The 19,135-nt window shown below is 41.1% G+C and overlaps 1 protein-coding gene across 1 annotated transcript in view; it reads right to left on the reverse strand.

Moving 5' to 3' along the window:
- The window catches only part of SLC4A10 (solute carrier family 4 member 10), a 162,266-nt gene extending 144,047 nt beyond the window's left edge, over window positions 1–18,219 (reverse strand). The window contains exon 1 of the mRNA XM_066322888.1: window positions 18,119–18,219. The gene's annotated coding sequence lies outside the window, so the exon portion shown is untranslated. The remainder of the gene's footprint in view (window positions 1–18,118) is intronic.
- Window positions 18,220–19,135: the final 916 nt, after the last annotated feature.

A 19,135-nucleotide genomic window follows, 5' to 3' on the forward strand; every position in this document is an offset into this window, starting at 1 on the left:
GGAAGAGATTTTGTGAGGTCTTCTAGTCCATTACTCAGCTCTATAGCAGCAAAAATTGTCTTACCTATTCCTACAGACTGATAATAGATTCTACAAACATACCAGACAATTTGTTCCATTACTACACCACTCTTAGCATTAGTCAGCTTTCCTTTATATGCTTTTAAAATTGTCCCATAACCTTTCCCTTGGTTCCTCTTCAGTACAGATATACGAAAGAAATTGATCCTTTTTGCCGCAGTATTACATACCAAATATGTCTCCAGGCTAAGGAATCCCAGTTTCTTCAAATGCTCTTTCATATTTTTAGGCTCATGCTCATTTTTGTTGTTCTTCAATCTTGCTAATCTTTTCTGAAAACACACATATAGTACTGCACTAATCAAATAATACCTTACAAATGCCAAATATTAGGTCATGTAACTTGCAGACTTCATTTCTCCTAAATACGTTACTGCACCAGTTTTTTTTCCAGCAAGTTCCTGGTCTGTTTGATTAAAATTGAGATGTTGCAAATCTTGACCTTATCTTTCACATCTCCACTAAATTTCAATATGTATTTACTTATAAACTTTGCAATGCCTTGTAAATACCTAATTTTACAAATTCCAACAAAGTGGAAAGGCTCTAAGTAGGAGAACAGAGAAATTTGCAACGACAGAGAAGACTCAGGATTCAAGATACCACTTAGTGCTGGCTGTACAAGGAGGCGAAAGCCCTGGTTTTCCTGCTTCTGCCCCTATACTTCTTTGCCCATGAAATTTAGCCAGCTCCCTTTTGCCTTTCCTATCAGTCAGCCATAGTGCCCTCGATTCTCCAAGTTCGCACAAAACTCCACACCTCATTTACCCTCATTTCACCCTGCAACTTCTTTTTTCCCTAAGATATTTCTTCTATTTTAAGCAACAGCCTTTATCTTCTATTCCAACTTTCACCTTGCCTATCCTAATAAACAACCTTGTAGAACAAGGGTGGATTTTAATTATCTTTAAATATGCTACACTTTTTTCTTCATTTCATGAGAAGAACTTTTAAACTGCACCAACACTGAAAATTGGGTGAACACATCCATTGTTCCATCAATTTGTATGACATCAAAGTGGCATTATTATTGCAAAATACTGTGATGTAATTCTTCAATAGTTTGGGCTTTTTACAAGGCAGACCTGAACCTACGAAAGGAATATGCAATGCCTATGGCTTTCCCTTCTCATATCAGACACACAACTAATTGACTAAGACACTTGACAGTGGATTAAGTATTCCCTCACCTACTTAAACCCTCTTACCCATTGAAGCTGTTAACATTACCTATTTAAGATGCATTAAAAGATGTCAGTGGAAGTATTTTGTTTTAGAATTCATTCTATATTTTTTCCAAAGGAAAAAGTAGAGAGAATATGCAATTATTAACAGAGGAAAATGAAAGCATGTATTTAACAAGTAGAATTTGTATGAAGAAATCAAAAAAATTGTAGATGCATTAAGGTAGGATGATTTCCAACAGCATTCATATTTTTTATTTTTGTGCAAATATGTCTCAGGCTGCCAATTATTCTTACATAGAAACACCAGAGAACACCATATGATCCAGATGTATTTTTTTTTAACTGTGACACTGGCAATATAAGGGAGAAGTTGGGGGGCGCTTAAATAAATACGTGATTGTGGTTGTTACTTAATTTCTTTCTAGAGTTTTCTGGGAAAAGTTTTCTTTTCTCTTTTCATTTAGAAGTTGGAATCAGGCAGTAATAAAGAAAATAACAAATTCAATCCTAAATTTATACTTACAATTAAGTTTCAGAGTCTTATTTTCAATGGTGCCATTATCTCAGCACTCTTGTCTTAAAAGACAAGAGATATGTAAGACTGCCTCTGTATTTTTCCTGTAGTCTCTACAAACTTGCCTTAAGCGTTGCTATAATGCTGTACTCTGGAGAAGTGAACTGGGAATGAGTACTGTTATACAAACCACGGGGGTCAGGCTCTGACACCCCTCCTCACAATGAGCAATACATTTCATCTGCAAGTCTCATCCAAGGTCCCACTCAGCATTAACAAAAGCAAAAGAATTTGGCCTGTTAGTGTGAGCAGCTTCCCACACTCACCTGCTACATTAAAAATAGTTACTTCCCAAGATCTTGCTATACCATTCTCCCACATACGGAGTCCTAAGCAGCAGTAACTGCGTGCCATTTGCAGCAGCACAAGAGTGCTCTTGATACAAACAGTCTTACCTAGAGCATGCACATCATACGCTAAAACACATGCATATGCAGTATCCACATATAGCTCAGCAATGTCATGCTTTAAGGCCTTGTATCTACCAGATTTGAAAAACAGATTTAAAAAAATAAACAAATAAATACAACAAAATAACTCTTCAACTTTAAGAGTGAATGAGGAGGGCGAGTGAACATGAACATAGAAAGGAAAAGTCAATTTCACTTTCCATACATGGGTTTTACTGATGCCTTCAGAAAACACAGAAAAACAACATGCCAAACATAAATATAGTTAGCAAAAATACCTGCGCTTTGTCTATACACCCTCCTTGCATCCAAAATATCAAACATCTACCAAATAACAACCCTATTTTAAAAGCCAATTTCAACTTGCATATGAGACGTCCAGAATGTAGAGGAACAAAAATGAGCAACTTGTCCTATGAATAAACTGCCAATAAAGTCACAATAAGCATCAATTTTCAAAATCATTTCCATGAAGTTAGGTATATATGTACAGAGACAAACTCGCAATATTTAGTTCTTTGCTGGGAAATTAACAGAAGGTCTTTGTAGAGGTCTGCAGATTGTTTCCCTTGTTCTGTAAACAAATGATGACTCCTCAGAAATCTTTCAATTACTCACAACTATTTTAAAGCACTCTGAATAATCACTGAAAAAAAAATACTTGGTGACTGATAAATAAATCACTAGATGGTTCTGAGAGCATACATTTTGTTACCATATTAGTATATGTACTGAACAATACAAATTAAGACTACATTTGCATTTCCTAGAGCAGCTTCAACAATTTGTTTCCAGGTGAACAATTTCCTTTTCAATTTATTTATACAATATTGCACTTATAGTAAATTAGCAATAGATTTCTGACAATCTTCACCAAAATATGTCCACACTGGGAAAAAAAAATTAGCACAACTGCTAACAAGGCTATTGTCTCTGTATAAGACCTGTTTTCAAAAAAAGTGACAGGAAACTGCCAAGGAAATTATTTAATTCATCAGAACCACAGGCAACAATGTATTTTTATTAGTTTTCAAATTGCTAGGAATTGGGGTTATCAGTTAAAAGCTTGCATAATAAATCAATAACACATGACTAACACCAGAATAGAAGTAGATTCCACTTTATAGAGACTGTGGGATTTTGGTGGGAAATTTTATTGAGGCTTCCCAAACTCTGTTAGTAGCACCATTAGTAGATAAAAAATTAATTAAGGACTACATTCGCGACCTTCTTACTAAGAAAAACAAAACATATAGTGTGCTACAGTTTCACAAAAAAAAAAAATTAACTCTGTTGCATATAGCAAAGCCCCCAGACTAACCCCTGAATGAAAAAGGTCTGCTAGAAGCCTTTTTCCCCATATCCAGCGCCCACTGAACTGGGAGAACGCTTGAGAACAGACCTGTATTCATTTTACAGCTTGCATTCCTGTTCTGTTTGTTTCCAGTCATGATGAGGATTGATCCCTAAAACAGAAGTCCTCTAAAAGTGTGTCACATTAGCTCCCAGACCAACAGACCTTAGCACCGACTAGCCAGCACCTATTCCTGTTCCCCAAACTCTGCTATGACTCCAGGTACAAGACTCCCAGCACGCAAAAGGCATTTCTGCCTTATAGGGCCCTAGAGAGCAGCCAGGCTGAGACTGGCACGCACACACACACACACTTTATTGCCTGACACACAGAGAAAACATCACCAGAACCCAGAAATCTTGGAGGAGCTGTGCCTTGGCCATCATGGTGGCAGGAAAGCAATGCTGTGTTGCTGAGCTGCACAGGCCCTCTCAGAAACCACAAGAGTCAGAGAGGACTGGGGTACATGTCACAATATATACATTCCATGGAGAAGCCTCCTAGCCCCAACTTGAAGCAAACACAACTGAATTAGTAGCTGCAGTAAATGGAGGTGGGAACGAGGACACAAACGTAGCAAGCACCAGCACGGATCTGCAGCTCTATGGACAAGGACCCGCAGCTCTGCAGAGAGGTACTGCACCAGGGCAGGGCTCCTGAGGGAACAAGGGACAATTGTCCCCTCATCAGCACACAAGAAATACTATCTCCTTTGGTGTTCTCAACCACAGCAACAGCCCTGGAGAAACAGAATTTAAATCCAGACAGCCCAAGGCAATGTTGTGCCTTCTGAAAGCTGACTCCTCTGGCTCCCTGTGCAGCGGCCATCGCACACTGACAAAGTGAGACTAGCACACAGGCCAGCAAGACATGAGCAAGAGTAAGACTGCTACTGACTGCAGACTACTGCATTGGTGTGAAACACTAAGGACTAAGCCTTCCATGGAATCACCATCATGAACTAAAGATGGAAACTCGGTTTACACTTAATTGTCTCTCTATAGAAAGGATCTCAGCAGCCAGTCTGTCAGTGAAAGCAACAGGACCTTCTTCTCTACTGTCAGAAACTGAGAGAGCATCAAGTAATAATACGAAGTAGGAGTCATAAAAGGGATCCAGAAAGCAACGGGGGAAATTGTCCCTGACACAAGGAGAAAGAAGACGCCAGAGATAACCTCACACTGTGTAGCAACCTGCCACCTGATTGCAAAATGGACCACGTCAACAGATGATGGGAACAGACCCTATGAAAAGCGGGCTTGCCACGAGCGCATCTCATCAACCTGCAGCAGCTGAGACTTGTCTCTTTCAAGCTCTGTCAAGCTCGCTGTGCTAACACACACAGCCATTTCAGGAGCAGCAAAGCCTCTACAGACCTATGCAGTGTGTTGACAGGGATGTGTACGCACAGTCAGACACTTGTGTATGTACATGAGAGACTTTTCCCTGCCCCAGACAGATTTCCTGTGCAAGGCAGGAACCACCATTCACAGACAGAATCTCAGTATGAGATCAAGATCGACACCCGCAGTTAAACCTTCTGTGTGTCTGCAACCCTGTGTTTAGGGGGAGGCCTGGCAGGGAAAAAAGGGTCCCTACTGATCTAACGATGTTAAAAGTCCCCTACCAAGGGATCTCTTTCCTACTTACACGGAAAAGGCTGCCCATCCGTAGCTGTGCAAGCCACAAGACACTCCGAGGTGAGGGTGCACCGCGTTCGCCTCGGACAACAATAACCCCCCAGATCACCAGCTCCACGGCTGAGCACAAGAGACTGCGACACGGCAGCACGGAGCACAGCCCGGGATCCGGCGGGAGGCAGACCCTGCCGTGTCAGTGCCAGTCCTCAGCAGATTCCTCTGCGGTCTGCAAGCGAGGAGGGCCAGGGACCTCCGGACACTGCCGCAGGCGCGGCCCCGGAGCGGGATTCCCGCGGGGCTGCCCACAGGTGCTCGCTCCCCTGCGCTGCCCCACCGCCGGGGAGCGGGGGCGGCAAGAGCGCCTGAGAAAGGAGATGTCGGAGGCAGGGGGACATGAAGAGAGGGGGCACCGAGAGGAAGGGGACGCCTGAGGCGGGGAGCCGGAGGGCCGGGTGCTCGCCCCAGAGGGACACACGTAAACACGCGCACAAACACACACCGCTCCAACCCCGAGCGTCCAGGCGCCCAGACACTCCCGCCGCCGCAGCATCGCCCGGCACCGGAGCGAGCCGACACGTTTCCCCACGCACCGAGAAATCGGCTGCGGTGCCCAGCACGGCCAGGCGGGCGGGAAGGCGGCCCCCCGCACCCCCTCCCCGGCTGCCTCCCCGCGGGGCGCGTCGCAACCCCCCGGCCGGGGCCGCGCTGCGGCAGCCGTACCGTGGGCAGCAGCGGCTCCATCTGCGCCCCTTGGTCCTGAGTCTCCATGCGGCGGCGGCGGGGCTGCGGCGGCGCCCCCTCCCCGCCGCCCGCGGGCCGGGGCGCTCCCCGGGCGCTGCGGGAGCCGCTGGGCTGCGCCGGGCTCGGGGCTCGCTCCGCGCTCCCGGCTCCGCGCTCCCGCCGCGCTCCCGCCGCGGATCAGGCGGCGCGGAGGCAGGAAGCGCGCGCCAGTCACATGGCCGCGCGCACCGCCGGCCCCGCGCGGGGGGGCAGGAGCCGGAGCCACCTGCGGGATGAGGGATGGGGATGCGGGATGAGGGGTGTGGGGTGCGGGATGAGGGGTGTGGGGTGCGGGGTGCGGGATGAGGGATGGGGGTGCGGGATGAGGGGTGCGGGGTGAGGGATGAGGGGTGCGGGATGAGGGATGGGGGTGCGGGATCCTCGAGGGGTGTGGGGTGAGGGATGAGGGATGCGGGATGAGGGATGGGGGTGCGGGATGAGGGGTGAGGGGTGAGGGGTGCGGGATGAGGGATGTGGGGTGAGGGATGAGGGATATGGGGTGAGGGATGAGGGGTGCGGAGTACGGGATGAGGGGTGAGGGATGTGAGATGAGGGATGTGGGGTGCGGGATGAGGGATATGGGGTGAGGGATGAGGGATGCGGGGTGAGGGGTGCGGGATGAGGGATGTGGGGTGCGGGATGAGGGATGAGGGGTGCGGGATGAGGGATGTGGGGTGAGGGATGAGGGGTGCGGGATGTGGCCGCTCCCGCCGGGGCCGTAGGCCGGCCCCACCTCGCCCCGGCACCCCGCGGGCGCTGCAATGGGAGCGGGGAGTGGAGGGACCGGGCCCCGCTAACCTCCGGGTGAGACTATGGAAAACATCACACACGGCTCCGAAGTTTAGCGCTTTACTCCAAGCTTCAGCCGCAGGCTCCCCAGCACTGCTCCTTCAGTGCAGTCTTGGGCCAAGATTTGATTTAGCCAGTACCAGAAAATAGTGACCCTTCACTCAGTCCTGCCCGACTTTGACCCTCAGTTACAGACAGCGCCTCCAAAAGAGAATTCTGCCTCTCTCCCTACTACGACAACCCCACCACCCCCTTCCACCTGCAAATCATAAACATATCAGAATACCTTTTTTTTTTTTTTTTTTTTTTTTAGTAGGGGTTAATAGAACTCTTACCCTCCCTTTCACCCAATTTTATCATTCAAGCCTGCTGCACATTTGGCTTCTCCTAGTCTATCTGGCTCTGCATCTCAGGGGTTACATTCAGCTATACCAAAACCCCAACAAGCAATGCAAATGACTGCCAAAGCCTAAATTTTCTGTACAAATGGGAATAAGAAATTGAGTCCCCACAGTACCTGTACTGCTAAGAACAACTGTGACATTGACTACCAAAACAACTGAGCTAGAGTTTATATTTTGATCACTTCCCGGTATAACTTCCAAAAAACCATGCCAGTCCAAAACTGTGTGCATAAAAACCAAAATGGACAGAGATCTGATTATGAAAAATAAACTAGCAAGTACACTTCTTTCTCCCTGTTAACATTAATTTCCTTGCCAAAGCAGCAGGCCATGTCCTACATTTTGGATATCCTTTGCAGTCTAAAAGTAGATCAATAAACAGCTTCACTAAATCTGATTAATTTCCTCTGCCATGGGACATGTTCTTCAAGTCTCTCAGAGATCTTCCAGGTTGAATTATTTGTACAACAGCTAAGCAAGACACAGAGATGGGGGAGCAGTATGAATGAAAGGAGAGTCAAAGCTGATTCTTACAAAAAAGGGGGCTATTTTTCTGAGTTACAACTGAGAATTTTGTCTTTAGAGTGACACATACATTTAACACTGTACAGAAAGAAAGACAGCAGATATGGTCCAGGTTCTGGGACAAAGGCCAGATGTGTATTTTCATAATGTGATTACAGATCTACAGTAATTAACATAGGAGGCCATTCAGGTCACTAGAGGTAACGCTGTGTCAGCATTTGTGCAGTAAAACCCTATTTGTAGGAGCTTATAATTAAGCTATGAAAGTCATGATGAAGCTGGGAGTGTGTTTAAGTGTTTTTCCTCCCTAAAAGAAAAGAGAGTTTAACTGTACCACGGTACAGAGAGTAAAGTATACCACCTGTATAAAAGCTTTCAGTCTACAGACAGTTATTTCAATGAATATTAGTATAAGCACCTTAATGTTCTCTGCCTAAATATCTCAAGTTTGTCCAAGAGCATTTTTTCAGTAGGTACTGCAATTCTTCAAGCTCAGTGGCATTTACACATCTTTCACTACCCAAAATACTCCCTCAAAACACGCTCATCCACATAGACACCATAGACACATCTAATAAATGTAAAGCCTAAAACCAACTCAGATAGTGTGTACATGCCACTGCTCCCCAGCACTTCACAGTGAAAAACAGGATCAAGCACCATGCTCAGGAGTTATAAGTGAGTTATTGAAGGCACCATCAAAAGAGAAGATCAGCCATATAACTGTTTTTTCAAAGGTTTTTTGTCAGAGTGCTTCACAGTCAAAAATTCACCATCATGGAATAATAGATGGGATATGGAAAAAGTTGGTTAATTAACAGACCTCTCCAAATTACTCTTTATTGTCCTGCTCCACACACATAAAAACACCCCAGACTTCCACAGCTACAAAGCCACACGTTGACAGCCTGAGTCAAAGTGCGAGTCATTCTTTCAGCAGCTGTGACAAACATGCTTCAGTATGAAGGTCCAAAATATTGAATCCAAAACTCCAAAGCCAAGGGCTTTGCAGATACAAAAGTGGAAGAACATAACAGACATCACTGAAAATTCTATTTTTAATCAAACATAACTAAGCTATTTTTTCTAACATTCTAGCAGTATATCACACCAAAAAGAGAATTAAGAAAAAGTAATATTTATTCTCTAGTTGATTTATAACTGAATTTGAATTCTGTTTTCCCTTACTTGAAGTTGGCTTGTTTTACTATTGCATCTGATTGTTAGCAACACTTCCATGTCCAGCAAATTTGTTAGTATTACTCTATTAAAATAGTAATTTCATTTCTCATCCCAAAAAATAAGCTTTAAATTTGTGGAATTTTAAAGTAGGGCAGGCTTAATTTCTAGTTTAAACTTTTACTACACAACTAGGTGTTATTTTCAAGCTTTTGTACATGAAGGGTAAGTAAAAAAGAGAGAGTTCTCAAATCATTAACAATAGGAGAATCTTCATCACAAAAGCAGTTGTGAAATCATGACAAAGAGATACACTTAAGTTGTAAGATTAAGAATACTTAGAATATGCTATAAAAATAAATAATTTTGTGGCGTATTTCTGTCAGAATATTTTTTCTCTTTATATATATTTCTAGTGCATTGGATAAATGAAGTAGTAAGTGTTTCTACATTTACTTTTACAGTGATAAAGCTCCTAAAACAAACATCAATGGAAAAAAGGGGAAATATTGTTCTCGTTCAATAACATTTTGAATTTATCTCAGAAACTGACCTGATCCCTGCCCGGTGTCATCTTTCATAAGAAATCAAAGACAGCAAAAGTTGAACTTTATTCTTCTCCTTCCTCAAACTGCCTTTTAGCCCTTTGGACTGCAGCAAGCCAATAACTCAGATGTTTTCTTGAGTCATGGTCAAGGTGTTAAACCCCACTGAACAGAGATTTTGTTCCACAGAAGCTGTTCACAAGGGGTATGTTTCGTATATAAGCTGAATTACATATGTTTTATATGTAAGTTGAATTACATTCAAAAGGCTCAGAACATTCTCAAAGTACTTTATAGGCATATAGCAAAGATCTTGGAGGCACATACCCATCTGTCTGGGCTTGACATAAAAACGGTCAGGGGCGTAAATAATTCCCACAGTCTTGAGCATCACTGACATAGCCTTGTTTATGCAAAAATAGATGTGTGATAAGAAGCAGCAGCAATAATGAAGACCTAGAAATCACAGAGTTCAAGTTCATGAGAGGTATTGCAATACTTCTCTTAGTAAGTCTTTGCAATAAAAGTTCATTTTTCTTGCTTAAAGAGCACTTCCTAGTCACTAATTATTAGGAGTGACAGGTACTTACTTCCTCCACCTAAGTTCCAGGAAGTTATTCTGACATAATAAGTGATGTTATATGTACGAAAGTATTTCTGTATGTGCACAAAAGCCGTCACAGAGTCCTAGCATCACTTACTGGCCCAGTACCACTCACGTTTTTACTGTCATACCTTTCTGTCAGTTTTCATTTTGTGATAAATATATAGCTAAAATTCAAAAGAAATGCTTTATTTAAACCATTTCTCTGAATACAATTCCTGTTCTAGGAAGACATCCTGGGAGTATTGGCTCGTGTCCCAGTTTAGCCATAAAATATGTCACTCTACCAGGATGGAAGGGGGTGGGAATTGCTACTAAGCAAGAGTGAACTCCACAGGCTGTTAGTTACAAACCTGAACATGAGAACTATTTGCTTTAAAATGTCCCCATAGCAGAAATATGCTTGAAGCCTACATTCATTCGCTTACATCTATGTCCAATAGTCTCAGCATGTGCTTAATTCCAAAAAGAACCTGCACTCTGTCAGACCTAACATGGTTGCCAGTAGATTTTAGCAACATAGTGAACAATTTCACACAATATTCAAAATCAGAAAGGGCTGGGGTTAAATCAGCTTGCCCTCTCTTGATTCCTGCCTAAGCTCGAGCCTCAGATATACTGGTAAATAAAATGCATGCACAATACACATTAATTTGAATGCTCATACTGTGCATATTTATCATAAACATATTTTTTTAATGAAGGGAAACCTTTTTAAAAATTGCAAATTATTTTCTGCTTGTTACCAGTTATTTCTATTTCAAGTAAAACAGCAAAATAATTTCTATGCTTCTGGGGGAAACAAAATAACTACCAAGCATTCAAAATCCTTTTCATTCTATTTTGTCTTACTGACCATAAAAGATGAAATAGTAATTGGTGGATCTCTCAAACTGCATTTCATGTTACTAAGAAAAAGATGTGAACTACCTTTATATATGATGATGGACCTCCCATTCATACAACCTATTCCTAAAATATTCATTTCTCAGTAATGAGAGAAACTGTTCTGACAAAAAGGTAAAAAAAGGGAGGGGAAAAACACAAATTCTGGCAGTAGTGTTTCCTCTCTCCATTCTTCCTCCCTAAGTGAAGATAAATAACCATCTGGATCACCGTACTGCCTTTGTGACAGGTGGCACTCAGATATGTTTCTCATTTGATTGGAAAGTGGTAATGGCTCTTTAGCAGCTCTTTCTTTTGCTAATATACTCTGCTTGAAATAATTTACTCTAAGTTAATTCATTTGAGATATGATCCAAAAAGATTCAGTACTGATTGGGATGCATTCTTCAGTTGCAAAAAAAAAAAAAAATCTCTTTTTTCCTATTGGCATTCAAAAGGGAAAAAAGTACTCTAATAATTGTTTCACTAATACAACTTCTCACATTGTTCAGCCAAAAGAAGTAATGCCAATGAAATATGTCTGTGTCCACAGCCCAATCCTACAACTCCTATGACACAGAAAGACAATCTGTGTTGGTAAAGTGCACCAAATATTTATTACTTTCTTAATTTTCCCCAAAATGGATCCTCTACCAAAGATCATTAATTTGATGGTATTCTGACTCTAAACCAGGCCTTTGACTTCTGCTATAAGGTCAGTATTAGAGAATGCTATTTTAAAATCTAAACTAAAATTAAAATGTGTTTGAGACTCTTAAAATAATACATGTAATTATTTGTTATATTAATTTGCTAATTAAAAAGATGGTCACTCTTTCTAGGCTCATTTTTCAAGTGAAAGAAATTCCTCAGACATATCATCCATTTAATCCTGCTTTGTAAATAAAATATGTTGAATCAGGCCCTGATTAGTCACTGACCTAAATAGTACTTCAGAAAGATTAAGCAATCTTAATTTAAAACCTGCAGGGGGGGATAATATATTGTTTCTTGCTCAGTTACTCTAACAGCAAACTCTAACTAAATATGTATCTTACAGAGGCAAGACAACATTTATCTAGATTGAGCTTCAAGTGGATGGATTTTGCTACATGTCTTACTTGGAGACCAAGAAGTCTCCATGCATCAGGAATGGTTTCCTTATATACGAGAGGAATACTTCTCTTCCTTTATGGTGCTTCTAATTCTCTGCTTCTCATCCTTCTCTGCACCACTGTGGTGGCTCCTCTGAAGTTCCCAATTTGCTTGGGAACGCCATAATATTACACAACTTGGCCTGACAGTGTAGCATTAGGAAGCCAGACTATCCGCCTTTGACCTCTGCATCATCCCCTGTTTTTCACATCATGAAACACGACTGTTCCCTTAAGCATTGTGCTGCAAGGAGAGTTCCTAACCGGGGCATCTCCAGGGTCAGATGATGGTTATTAGGAGAGATGGATGAGGCTGGCTGCAGTTTTGTTTGTTTGCAATATTTGAAATTTGCAAGGACACACTACAGGAGATGTTACAAAGTGCGTATATCTACTTCAGCTTTTAAATCCTAGTCATGTTCTTTGTCTTGAGCTTGCCTCAGACGGCAATCACTTCAGCAGGGAGTTTATCAGCCTCCATAACAGACCAGACTGATCACGTGGCCTTACTGTGATTGAACCAAAGGCACAAAACTCCAGACACAAGCTTTTCTGTAGGTATTCATGAACTATTCATAGAAATAACTATGTAAAATTCGTATTTCGCACATATACCTAAGACATGAAAGCTATCTGTGTTAGTCCCAGAAACAGAAGCACTAACCTGTGTCATGCTGTACCCTTTTTTTTCTCATTACATCTTGAGTAAGATGCGTTATCCAACTGCTGGGACTTTCAACTTTGTCTTGAATTGCAGGCAACTGAGGAGATTGTTTGCAACACTACTTTGGCTAAATCACTTACTCCTGGCAGAAAAAGCACCCACCTCCTTCTCCTCAGGTTTTCTGAATACCAAGTTCATTTAAATCACTTCAAATCTAAATAGAGAAAAAGGAGAGAGAATAAAAACTGCATGGAAAATAATCTTTTAATTACAATTTTGGAAGCACAGCTACAAAAATTACAAATATTTCAATGAAAATCCCAGTCTAGACTGCACGTAACCCTGAAGTTTCACAGTAAATCAAAGCAGTGCTACAGGTAATTTATGCAGCTGACAATCGAGCTCCCTCTCTACCCATCACCTTTGATAGGAACCCAATCCTGGTATCATGGAGTTTGCTTAGCAGGTAAGATTATTTTCTCCTCTTTTGGGAACATCTCTGAGATACCAAATAAAAGTGAATGAACACTAATATTTACTATATTGTCTAATCACACATTCCTTACACCCTAAGCACCCTTTTTGCCATACACAAGATTTTTAAAACAAATACTTTAGAAATTACATCACATGAAAATTGTTCATTGTAAGTGTGTTTTACCACTTTCGTAATTTACAATGCAGTATTAGGTTTTCACAAAAACTAGATCCACATGTAATACATTACTAATAAAGATGAGTGTTGGCTTTAAAAATGCTTCCTCTGTCTCAAAATACCACCTCTGTCAGTTTTGCTGCTCTGACCACTACATAGAGGGAAAACCTTTTTTTGTGTTTATACTGACCTACTAATGAAACAGAAATACATGTCCTTTTTATTTTTCTGCATGTCCTTTTTATTTTTCTACATGTCCAGACAAAAAAATCTTACCTGAAATCCAGAATCCAGGATCATTTTGCAAGAGCAGCAGCTGGCATAAAGTGGCAGAGCTCCAATGCAGTCAAAAGGGGTTTATGACATGAAAGTGCATCCTTTACTGAAGTAGCAAACTCAAATCAAAAGCAGGAATTTAAAAAGAAATTATTTGGAAAAGAATAGCTACAAAGAAGTAACTATTCTCTTTAAAGATAAATACTTTAAAGCTGAGCTTTTAAATTACTCAAAGAGAACAAATTCATCCATGTTCCCCAACAGGCAGGTAGTTGGGACACAAAAGTGAAATCTTCATTGGATTGCTAGCCTCACAGAAGCCAGTGATACCAATTCCTTGGTTTTGTAAGAATTTTCCTTCACTAGGAAGATATTTTGGCCTAAAGAGTAGTGGTCAGTGATTCAAAACCTAACTGCAGACAGTCAGTGTGTAAGTGATGCTCATTTCCAGTCAGTCAGTTTTGGGACAGATCCTGTGTCCAATGCCTCAAGTGTCTAACATCACTGACCTCCATGATGGGACCTCCTGAGGCCCATGGCAGACTGGAGGAGTGGGCTCCTCATGACAGAAACTTCATGAAGCTTAGCAAGAAGTGCAGAGTCCTGTACCTGGGATGGGTCACCTCTGTGGGTGAATTAGCAAGATCACAGCCAGCAAATGCAGGGATGGGATTATTCCCCTTGGCACTCACAAAGCCATGTCTGAAATAAGAGTGTTCCAGTTTTGGGCCCCCTGTACAGGGAGGAAGATCAACAAACTGGAGCCTGTTCAAATTATATACTTACAGCATTGTCAGCCTAAATTTCCAAAAGCAATATATATTTTATATACAGAAAAAAAGGCATTTCTCAGCTATAATAACTCATGTCTCCCTAAGGTAAACATTTAAGATGATTCAGGACCTAGGAGTACTTGTTCCTCTTTAAAAACTTCAAAAGGATTTCACACAAATTTCTCAGATATCTTTAGCCACATTTGAGTCATCTAACACTGTGAGAATAACCCCCTCCAAGTTTTTTGCATCACACATGAAAAAAGAGAAATTATTTACTAAGTAATTAGCTGCATAATATATCCACTCCAATTGTTTATCCAATTTTCACCAAAGGTAAACACATAAACCACAGAACTGAGCTCAAAACTTATGCTTATGATAAGAAGCTTTAAACTCAAACACCCCTGTACTTTTCTCCTTGAAATGAAAAAATATAGTATCAAAAATCCAGTTATAAAGAAAAAAACCGTGGAGTACTAACATGGCAATATTCAGGAATTGTTTTTGTAACTTTAAACACATAGATAAAATGGTTTATATGAACTCTTACCAAAGCAGTAGAGAACTCTGATAAGAGTTCTGAAAAATCTGCATGCCTATGGACCCTACAGTGAGTGTAGGGTTTCTGTCTCATTTACCTATAGGGTCTTTAAAACCATTAACAGCTTTTGTTAAAAAGACACAGAAGCCATTTAGTATATGCAATCTCTTTACATTTCTGCAAATGCCACATTATTATAGTAGATTTTCAAGTGTCAGGATCCGGCTGCAAATTCACTCCGTAGCCATTGCATTACATCCAGAAATGCCAGTTCTAGTGCTCTAATCTAAGAAATCATTGCCTGTTCCTAAAAATTGTGGCCAACACGTTGACACAGGTGAAATATTTTGCCACCTGCCAGCAGGACCAGAAACCACCAAAGCTTCTAGAATTCCTGTAATACTCCCACTGCATACATGAAAACACATTTAAGTGAAAATGTGAGGTTATCAGGATGACCTGAATCATCAAACATAAATATCACAGTGAGACAACTGCACTGCTGCAAACACGCCTTCAGGCACTGCCACATAATTCAGCCTTGTCATCAGGCTGCATGTTTAGAAAACAGAGATGGACTGATAAAAGCCTTGACCAAAATTATGACATAGACTGTGCTCAATATCTCAGACTGTGGGACACTAACATCTAGACTGGCTAAAGTTACGAAGATAGCCTCTTGTCTCCTGTGGCTCCAATTCCGACATGTCCATATCAAAGCAATACCATGCTACAATTTCCCCCCAGTGTCCTCATTTCCAAAAAGAAGAAACTGTCATGGGGAAGCTGTAGTGGTCACAAGCAAGCAAAGAGGAACACCAACAGTGCAGCCCTTGATCCCAGTTACCTCAAGAAGCACTTATAACAGAGAGGCTGGGAAGTGCATAGTAGTCAAGAGTCTTCTCAGGAGAACAAATTGTTTTGCCCTGCCCTAAGAATCAATGGTCATCAGGATAACCCTGCAGGTCTCAGCTGTGAGATAGTCACATCTGTAATATCTGGCATCACAGCTGGACCACTTTTGTAAAACATACATTTTGCTTGAAGTTTGTTGCCTTTTGCTAGGCCTCATGAAAAGACCACATGTTCAGCAGTGGACATTTTTGTCTACCACTGAGAGGTGTTTTCTGTCCATACAGACTTACGTTTCTCGGACCAAACTACAACTACACAACTTGAATCCTATTCAGGGTTTGCAGAAGGTTAACTTGTTTAGGGGAAGAGCACTTTTTGCATGCCAGTGCTCCTAGCATTGGAGAGTTTATATTTTACTGTATTTCTTGGTGTTATTTCAGAACATATAACTATATTTCTGTCACTGCAGCACACTCAACCATATCTGATCCACACCTAAATTACTAAGATGGCAGTGGAACTGCAGTAGCACCAAGAATGCTGTAAACCATCCCACGCTGGAGAAATTAGTCAAACTTCCATTTCCCTGATGTCTACCATGACAGCCTAACTGATGAGCAACTCCCTGTAATACCTTCCGTGATGATATATGGTTTGAGATCATTCAAAAGGAGCAAAAAGAATAAAGATCACACCAATGCATTTCCACATGGTTCTCTAGGTCATCTTCAAAAACTTCCAAAAAATTACTGAAAGGGGCTTTATCAAATTCAATATGGAAGCTTTGACATTTCCCCATGATGAGAAAAGTTAAAAGGGTGTGACAATACGTGATTAATATTTTATTCAGATCTGTTTAAATTTTGATAACAAAACTTAAACAGATTTTCTAATAGATAGAAAGAAAAACAAGATACCCTTGTGAGTAATTGTCACAAGTTCTGCCATTTCTCTTAGTTCTTGCACAAACCCTCGGGTGAGTACATTTTCACCTTAGCCGATTGCTGCTGTTTGTTCAAATCACAAGTCTACCATCAATCAGAAAATAATATAATTTAATGCCTAGAGGTAGTAAAAAACAATTTAATGGAAGACATTTTTCTCTCCCTTGCAGAGCGCCTGTAATAAATTGCCCATTTTCCAGGCAGGACAATTCAGGAACCTATCACCAGGCTGGCTTAAATATATGAAAACCTTTCACACTGTAATAAACACTTACTGGGGATATTAAACAGAAGAAAGGTAAGGAAGATTTTCCAACTATTAATGAATTTGCTGTTAAAAAAGGAGGAATCCATTTCCAAATTTTATCTGTATAAAAAGCATGAAGAACTCCGAGACACAGGGATACAGCCACCATCTGTGGTCATTTAACGCAATCATGATTACATCACAAGAGCAGCTTGTCTCAATTCACAAAATGTACTTTGCACAGCTTTTTCTAACTGTGCAAAGTCACAGACCTTAGAGCAAAGAACTTTAGAGTCATGTCAAAAGGCACATTCGTCTGAAACTCCATATACTAGAGAATTATCTGAAACACGATATTCCGAGCTACAAGAATAACTTGGTTGTGTAACCACAGATGGAGGCCTGACAAGTTCAGAACACTTGGCAAAAGGGTCCTTTGCAGTAAATCTCATGTGCCATTGCATGCAGTCAAGATTATTTTAATAGCTATTTATTTCTATAGATATATGTGTGTGTATATATAGCTTTTTCTTTTGTCAATGCAAATTGCACTAAAAACATGCAATCTTTGCAGTGTATGAATGCAAGACATTAGATTAACTGTTGCTCTTCCATGGCATCATTATGGGAGATTTCCAACAGAAAACATATTGGTCACTGGTTGCTCTTGTGATATTTGCTAGCTAGTGGCCAGACACAGCAAAGGAGGTGTCAGTGTACAGCAGGCTCATTCCATGCTGCTGAAGAAGGTGCAGAATTCAGAAATCTCACCTTCCCCAATCTCTACCACAGAGCCTGTGAAAAAGTTAACACCAAACACGGAGCTGAAAGACCCTGCAGTAAATTGAAGCTGGTTTACCCTTCCCTGATAAAAATCAACCCAAGACACAGTAACATTTTTTTAATTACAAATCCACCTCAAACTTAGACATAAAGTTAAGGCTTTTCCCCTCAAAGTGTAAGCACATAATTATGGAAACTGTTAATTTTTCCAGAGGATGCTATCCCTTGTCCAGTTGACTCAGTTTCACTTAAATGGAAGTTCTTACCTGCCTCAAAGTGGTGTGAAGAAGCAAGACAGTTCAGCAGCAAGAAGATGAAAGGTGACAGAAAGTAATGCCACTAACTATCCCTCCCTGCCCCCTTAAAATCCTTCTGTAGCTAACAACCAGCTGCCAGCTGTGAAGAGAAATGAGGTACCACTCCAATTAGTAACACACAGTTTGATTAGCAACGAAATAAATAGGGCATGGCACTTGTATACACAAATCAATAACTGAAGTTTGATCAAGTAAGAAAAACAGTAAGATGCTGATATTACCATGTGTCCTGTCACCCTTTAGATAGGATTAAAAGACAAAGCCAATTCTATGTGACACTCAGAAACTGATTTAGTGCACTAAGATTAAATAAGTTTGAATGGCTGCATTGTCATAGGGAAAGATGGAAAATAAGAAGAGGGATAGAAGCAATTTCTATCACTAGCTTCATTTGCCTCATGTGTTTGCTGTATCTAAGTCGTATCTTGAAACAAGGCCATCACATTATTCCTAAAACTGATAGTTGTCCCCAGAGTTTCACTTTTAAGCACACGCTACAACTACACCTCCAGAATTTCAGGTCAGAACTAGGAATTTAGTCTTGCCCTCAGCACAGTGATTGAGAGCCATGTGCCAAATCCAGCTCTGACTTAAGCACCAGTAAAAATTGTCAAACACAAAATGCAGCTGACTAAGGTCAAGTCCCAGATGTTTTGTTCAAGTAAAGCACAGATGATCTTGACCTCTTAAGAAAACTGAATGTAACATTCATGTCATGGACTAGTCAAAAAAACAAGGTTCCTACAATAAAAGCAGGAGCTATTTATTTTTGAAGGAAGGTTAAAAGACTTTGATCAAACTGTACCTTTTAAGCAGATAGGGGCTGGGTCTCAGATCACTTAAAATTGTACAAAATTTCCCCAGAACCATGGGGTATTGCAAAATATGAACTGCTGATCACAAATAATTTTTTAAAACAACATCATGGTTTTTCAACAGTACTTACAGTACTTACAGCTTTCCCCT

Source organism: Sylvia atricapilla, chromosome 7, assembly GCF_009819655.1.
Source record: "Sylvia atricapilla isolate bSylAtr1 chromosome 7, bSylAtr1.pri, whole genome shotgun sequence".
NCBI lineage: Eukaryota > Metazoa > Chordata > Aves > Passeriformes > Sylviidae > Sylvia > Sylvia atricapilla.